Here is a 7,269-nt window from a genome sequence, read left to right as displayed (position 1 = left end):
GGGGAAGAAAGACCACAGGTCTTAGACATAACGCCTTAGCACATACTGGGTAACTGTAAACATTCACTGAATTAAACATTCCTTTATACTTCTCCTTTTTCTAGCATTAAAAAAAGAGTATATTTTTTACCATGAAAAAATTTAACAGTGCTAACATAAAACTAAATCAATTTGAGAAACTTTTTTTTCAGCCATATGAATTAAAAGATGTTCTCACAGGAATCAGGAAAAAATAATTTTGTGAAATAAAATCCTAAAGTCAAATTGCTTAACCTTTCCGTGGGTCTCTACATTTCTTTCCTACAGTCATTGTATTGTTTTACTGCTAGAATGAACATGATCTATGCACAACATTGTGAGTTATGCTGAGTGCGCAGGGGTCCAGGTCTTCAAGGACATTTCATCAATGCTACAGGAAGGAAAAGCACTATTAAGCCTAAATGCACTGAAAGCATAGGTAAAGCTAACTCGTCCTCTCTCCTTGAACAAATATAGATAGCAGATAAAAAGCATGTTTCTAGCACGTCATTTTTGCCACCTTGGTCCATTATGAACTGGTTCACAGTGAAGCTGCCTTGTGAGTTAAAAATGGTTTGCCATCCTTGAGATCGATAGAGGTGCCTCATACTCTAAGGGAATGGAACATTTTTATGAATTCATGAAGAAGATGGGGGAAAGGAGTTCTTTGAATTGAAAGTCTGCTTTGTGCCAGGGACAATTCTAGATTGATTCGGAGAGGTTAATTAACTTTCCCAAGGTCATGAGACTATTAATCAGCAAAGATGGGACTATTTGCTTAGCTGATTGTGGTATTAAAATTGTTTTAGGCATAGTTCAGTAAAGGCTTCTTTTAGAATCTCTTCATACCTTTCCAATTGTTGGTTACTCTAATGAGTAAACCACATTTTCCAAATAAACATTGACAGATAGAGCAACTATTTCATTGTGGTTGGGATCGTTGTCAATTTAATGTTCCTAAACCTTTACAATAATTATGTCACATTATTTTCCCAACTACCTCTAATGCCTTTCCATTTTCACAGAAAAATAAAAGCCTAGGTTCTGTAAAATTACTCCAATCAAATGTTCCAGCTTTCACTTTACAGCACAAGCCTACTTGTCTTTGCATCATTCTAACCTTAACAAAGGGAATTGACTTTACCTCTTTCTCATAATGGGAATCTAGAACTAAGTTCCAATACCAATTTCAGCGCAGTTTTCAAACATACGACTGCCACAGAGATCTCATTTTTATTTTTTAAATCTTCGGTGACACAAATAAATTTACGATGTGGAATAATAATTGCTAAAAAAAAATCTAGGTATTAAAGATATCCTGTTGGAAGTCACACATCCCTATGGATAATACTGTATGATTGAGTGTCCTTTTGCTTTTTTTATGTGACTCTGACTTGAGAGAAAGAGAGACAGAGATGGAAGGAGAGAGAACTATTGTACATCCATTTGGCAATAGAACTAGATGGAATAGAAATAAATTCTAAAAATTGTCACATCCATTTACTTTGCTGAGCAGAATGCAGTGCAGGGCCTCGATAGATTCTGGACATCTATTTGGTTCTAGCAAAGGGTTGTCATATATTGCAGACAGTATTTTATTTTTTAAGTAATTTAGAGTCATTTTATTAGTTAACATGAATAATATCACCATGAGTATAATTTCTTGCTATAGAGTTTTCTTATGAGATTTTTAGTTTTATTTCATTCTACTCTGGGAATAATTGCAGTATTTTGACAGAGGAGTGATAAAAAGCTGGCAAGATGACAGAGAAAGTTAGTTTATTCCCTCTGGATGCACTCAATGCTGCAAGTTTCTCACTTCAAGATTTTAGCTAAGTTTGTTTAGTGTGGTTGAAACTCCTATCTCTCCTCAACTAATTTTAGATTCAGAAACACCCTAGCAGGGATGGGCGGAGCTATTCATCCAGCGTATCTTTTCCGCTGATGCTGTAACATGTTACCAGGAACTTAGTGCTTAAAACCACACACACATTTATTATCTTACAGTTTTGTAGATTAGGTGTCTCACAAGGCTCCCACTAGGCTAGAATCAAGGTTCAGCAGGTCTTTGTACTTTCCCACGGCTCTAGGGGAGAATCCATCTCCTGCAGCCGGAGGTCTCAGCATTCCTGGGCTCATGGTCTGGTCCTTTGTCTTCAAAGCCAGCAATGTTGCATCTCCTTCACCGTTCCTTCACAGTCACTTCTCTTTTTGACCACAGCCAGGAAATGTTCTCTTCTTTTAAGGACATTTACAGTTGGATTAGGCCCACCTGGATAAGCAAGATTCCACTCCCTTTCTTGAGGTTCCTAACTTAATCACATCTGGAAAGTCCTTTACCATGCAAGGTCACATATTCTCAGGTTCCAGACACGATGATATGGACATCTTTAGGGGCCACTATCTGCCTATCACACTTCCCAAATAAATAAGAATTCCAATTGTTAGGATTGTGATTTTGGTAAAAATCTAAAAGAAATTGCATCAAAGGATGTCAGCCCATAAGAAGAGTCGCAGGCCTCAGAAAGCTGGCGTCCTCGGAGCAGGCAGAACAGCCGAGCCAGCCAAGCTCTGCTCCAGGAAGTGAAAATGTGCTGCCTCGAGAGCCGCTGGTTGCCAGGGCAGTGAAGTTTCTCCAGAATTCCCGGGTCCGCCAGAGCCCACTTGCAACCAGGAGAGCATTCCTTAAGAAGAAAGGGCTGACAGATAAAGAGATTGATATGGCCTTCCAGCAGTCGGGCACTGCTGCGCATGAGCCTTCATCCTTGGGCCCAGCCACACAGGTAGTTCATGTCCAGCCCTGTCACCTCGTATCTCAGCCATACAGCCCCGCAGGCTCCTGATGGCGAGATCATGGAGCCCTGGCCATCATCACAGCAGGCATCGCATTTGGCTTCCACCAACTCTGTAAGAAATACCTGCTCCCTGTCAACCTGGGCGGCCGAGAGGACAGGAAACAGCTGGAGAGGATGGAGGCCATTCTCCCTGAGCTGAGTGGCAGCGTGGCCCAGACAGTGACTCAGTTCCAGACGACCCTCACCTCCGTCCAGCAGCTGCTGATTCTGCAGCAGCAGAAGATCCAGGAGCTTGCCCAAGAGCTGGCCAGTTCCAAGGCCACCACATCCACCAACTGGATCCTGGAGCCCCAGAATAACATGGAACTCAAGTCTGAAATTAACTCCTTGAAAGCACTTCTTTTAAATCAGAGGCAGTTTCCTTCATCCCAGTCAGCCCCAAAGATCCTTTCCTGGCAGATCCCGGTTAAGCTACCGTCTCCCTCCAGCCCCGCAGCCCTGAACCAGCACAGCAGCAGCGACATCTCACCTGTCAGCAGCGAGTCCACGTCGTCCTCGCCTGGGAGGGAGGGCCACTTACCATCTGCTGGGCCCCCAGGAGGAAGGTGAGGAGGGGGTGGGCGTCAAGGGCCAGGTGCAGATGGACGTGCAGGGCGAGGAGGGGAAGACGCGAGGAGGACGACAAGGAGGGCTGCCTGGGGGTGCAGAGATCTGACTGTTGGGGCGAGGACGGGCAGATCAAGGAGCAGGTGGAGAAGCTATTGCGGCCTGAGGGCGCCAGCAACGAGAGCGAGCGGGACTAGGGCCGCGCCCGCCTCCAACTCGGAGGACGGTGTCCTGGGTGCCGGTGGTGCCCACACCCAGCCTCCCGCTCTAGCCCTGGGAGGGCAGCTTGGAGCCCAGGTCGGGGACAGAACTGTCCTCAGTTCTGTCCACTCGGCCTCCTCTCGCCGGGCCCCCAGCCCCAGCCCCAGCCCCAGCCCCAGGCACAGCCCCAGGCACAGCGGCCTTCAGCTTTGATCTCAAGTCCGGCTGAAGGCAGCGAAGCCTCGGGGCTCAAGCCTCTACCCAGCCCCCTCTCCAGGACAGACGCCTTGTCCATGGTGTGTTTGCCAGGGGTCTTGACTACCACGCGTGGCCAGAGCTAGCGTCCCTACTGCCTCCCAACTCCTCCGTGGAGGAGGAGCTGCGGTCCCTCTGGTGTCTGCCGTCCCCCTCCTTCCCTGGGCTCAGCCCTGGACCCCTCAGGCGCCTGTCCCCAACCCCAATCCCACCCGTGCCCCGTCGTCCTCCCAGACAAATGAAACTATGCTGCACTTCTGATGCCCTCGCTTGCCGTGTAATGGTTCAGCTAATCCCATGGCGAGACGAGTGCTCGCTCCCTCGGAGGAGCCAGGCACCTGGGCCTTCCTGAACTACAGCCAGCTCTGTCCCTCCTCCCAAGAAACACATGTTCATTTGTGCGATCATGTATAGACCTCAGAATGGAAGATAGGACCAATTGCCACTAAAAAAAAATCACATAATTCTCCTGATATTAAATAAAGCTGCAGGTATAAGATGGCCTGGATTCATGTCTCACATTTAATTATATTAATCACTGGCTTTTCTCTTCAGGCTTTCTGGGAAGTGGATGTTAACCTTTACAGTTTATTGTTTTTGTTTTGTTTTGCTTTGTTTTGTTTTGCATTTACTGCCGTTGAAAATAATCAAACTTTGTGCACACACATCTATATGCCAAAGGCAGGCATGATCATTATGTATCAGGTTCAGAGTAATGAATGTTTGAAGAAACAATTAGCTGTAATGTATTTATCAATAAATGAGGATAGCTCTGCCTCAACAATAACGTCTTCTGCGTGCCACAGATAGAGTGTGATGCCCTTATCAATACTCCAGCTTTAGATAAAAAGGCACACAGAGCAGCATCTGTTATTTAGTCCTCGGTCACGCTTTCAATGTCTTCTGATTCATTCCCTTTGAATCATTCTTAAATCAGTTTCAATTAATAGGTAAATAAAATATCCGTGAGCTTATGGACAAAGATCAGTCACCAGGCCTTTAGCCCCTCTTTTGTAAGAGTCTCTTCAGGAAGCAAGTCAGGAGGCTCCCACTCCCAAAAAAAAAAAAGAGAGAGAGAGAGAGAAATTGCATCAAAAATGTCTTCCTGGCAAAGGCATAAGAATGATATGATGGACTTAGGGACTCAGGGGAAAGAATGGGAAGTGGGTGAAAGACAAATGTCTATACATCGAGTATAGGTCACACTGCTGGTGTGATGAGTGCACCAGCATCTCAGAAATCACCAGTAATGAACTTAATCAAACATCAGCTGTTTCCCCAAAACTACTGAAATAAAAATAAAATAAAGTAGTGGTGGGTCTTTAAAAAAAAACCCACTTTCTTCCTGAAATGGCTCTGCTTTTTTAGAGGGTCAAAAGGGACCAGGAGAAAGAAACTTAATGTGTCTCCAGAAAGGGAATAAAGGCTGCACGTGTCCACACCTGTCTCTGCATGTGTTCACCCCAGGATGGTCAGTGCGTCCTCTCTTGCCACATTGTCTCCATGCTTGGCTTGTGGTTGGGTCACCAGCGTGTTTATCTTTTCTTTTCATTGAGAATAAGATGACATATGCACTTGAACATGGAGATATTTTTTACTTAGAAAAAGAGGAAAGGGTGCAAGGTGTCACACAAGGCTCTGTCTTCACAGGCAAATGTGCACCCAACTCCTCACCCAACCAGCAAATAGAAACATAGCCTCAGAGGCTCTGTGTCATCACATCCATTTTCCTCAGTTTGATGCCAAGTGCTCTCAGTGGCTGTCATGCCTGTAATCCCACCACTTTGGAAGGCCGAGGCGGGTGGATCACAAGGTCAGGATATCAAGACCATCCTGGCCAACATGGTGAAACCCTGTTTCTACTAAAAACACAAAAATTAGCTGTGTGTGGTGGCACACGCCTGTAATCCCGGCTACTCAGGAGGCTGAGGCAGGTCGTTTCAACCAGGGAGTCAGAGGTTGCAGTGAGCCGAGATCATGCCACTGCACACCAGCCTGGCAACAGAGCAAGATTCCATCTCAAAAAAGAAAAAAAAAAAAAAGAAAGAAAATATCTTATATCATGTGATCTGTTTCACCTGAATGTTAGATTGAACTTTCGACAGGTGGCATTCATGACAATAGCTGTTTATCTCACATACACCATGGTCAGGGTACTAGGAATTCATGTGTTTATTTATTTATATCTTTGTGCAGCATGTTTTACACAAGTTCCACAAAGATTTCATTAGATCCTTTCGACCTGTTGAAAGAAGTATAACAAGTATAAATGTCATCTCTATTTTGCAGATTAAAAACTGGAGGTTAACTAGGTTATGGCAAGTTGCAACACGCAGCTTAGTGAATTTCATCAGTGTCATCACCAATAATCTCATTAGGGTCTTGGTTTAAATCTCTGTTTATTGGTACTTTCCAGCATGCTGAGAAGGTAACTCAGAATTACCTGAGATGATGTCAATAATGTCATAGTTTTCTTTGTTGGTCATGAGAGAAATTGCTTTGGATGCCTCCATCTCTTACTTCCTTGCAAAAATCTCTTACAGTATAACTAACAAATAAAATGAAAATGTCTTCATTAACTAGTATGCTTCCCTTAGCTATAGAAACATGTAACATTAAATATCGGTGGGTTCAAGTCATCAAAACAAGAAAAAAAGAAAAACTGTAGGCTAATTAAAGATAAAGGTCACTCAGGGTTACAGTGTAATCAGTGGTATAGTCAGGCATCAAATGTCAGTCTTGTAGTGCTGAATTCCAAGCAAAATAATGGTCTCCAAAGGTGTCTCCACCCTAATATTTAGCACCTGGTAATATGTTAGTTAAAATGGTAAAAGAAAATTTCGCAGATATGACTGAGATAAGAATCTTGAAATTGGGAGAGTATTAATGTCATCACAGACATAGGAGAGAAGTAGGAGGGTCAGAGTGGCTGGAGAAGGACACATGGCAATAGAATTGGAGACTCAGTGATGGGGCACCATGAGCCAACACATGTGGATAACCGTCTAGAAACTGGGAAAGGCAGGAAATGGATCGTCTCCTAAAGCTTCCAGAAGGGACCCAATCTTGCTAACATGTTGATTTTAGCCCAGTGAAACCCATTTTGGACTTATACCTCCAGACTTGCAAAAGAATAAATGTGTCTTGTTTTAAGCCACTAATTTTCTGGTAATTTTTTACAGCAGTAATAGAAAATGAACACACCCACTGTCCCTAACCCTTTGTGTGCCTCTAGCCTAGATCTTACCACAGAGCCCTAGATTGATAGACCAAATTGCAAAGTCCATCATGGAAGACTTCAAGACTGACCGTCACACTCAATACACCTAAAACCTAAGTCCTTTCATCTTTCTCCCTCCAAACCTACCACCTTACCTATATACTCCCCATCACT

General features: G+C 44.1%; 1 pseudogene; it reads left to right on the top strand.

The window, feature by feature from the left end:
- The first annotated feature begins 2,552 nt into the window (after positions 1–2,552).
- LOC105709662 (peroxisomal membrane protein PEX14-like) lies at positions 2,553–3,616 on the top strand (annotated as a pseudogene).
- Positions 3,617–7,269: the final 3,653 nt, after the last annotated feature.

Source organism: Aotus nancymaae, unplaced genomic scaffold (genome assembly GCF_030222135.1).
Source record: "Aotus nancymaae isolate 86718 unplaced genomic scaffold, 86718_ANA_hifiasm-v0.15.2.pri h1tg000041l, whole genome shotgun sequence".
Classification (NCBI taxonomy): domain Eukaryota; kingdom Metazoa; phylum Chordata; class Mammalia; order Primates; family Aotidae; genus Aotus; species Aotus nancymaae.
The sequence above is the reverse complement of the archived record's forward strand: the minus strand, read 5'-3'. Positions and strand labels throughout refer to the sequence as shown.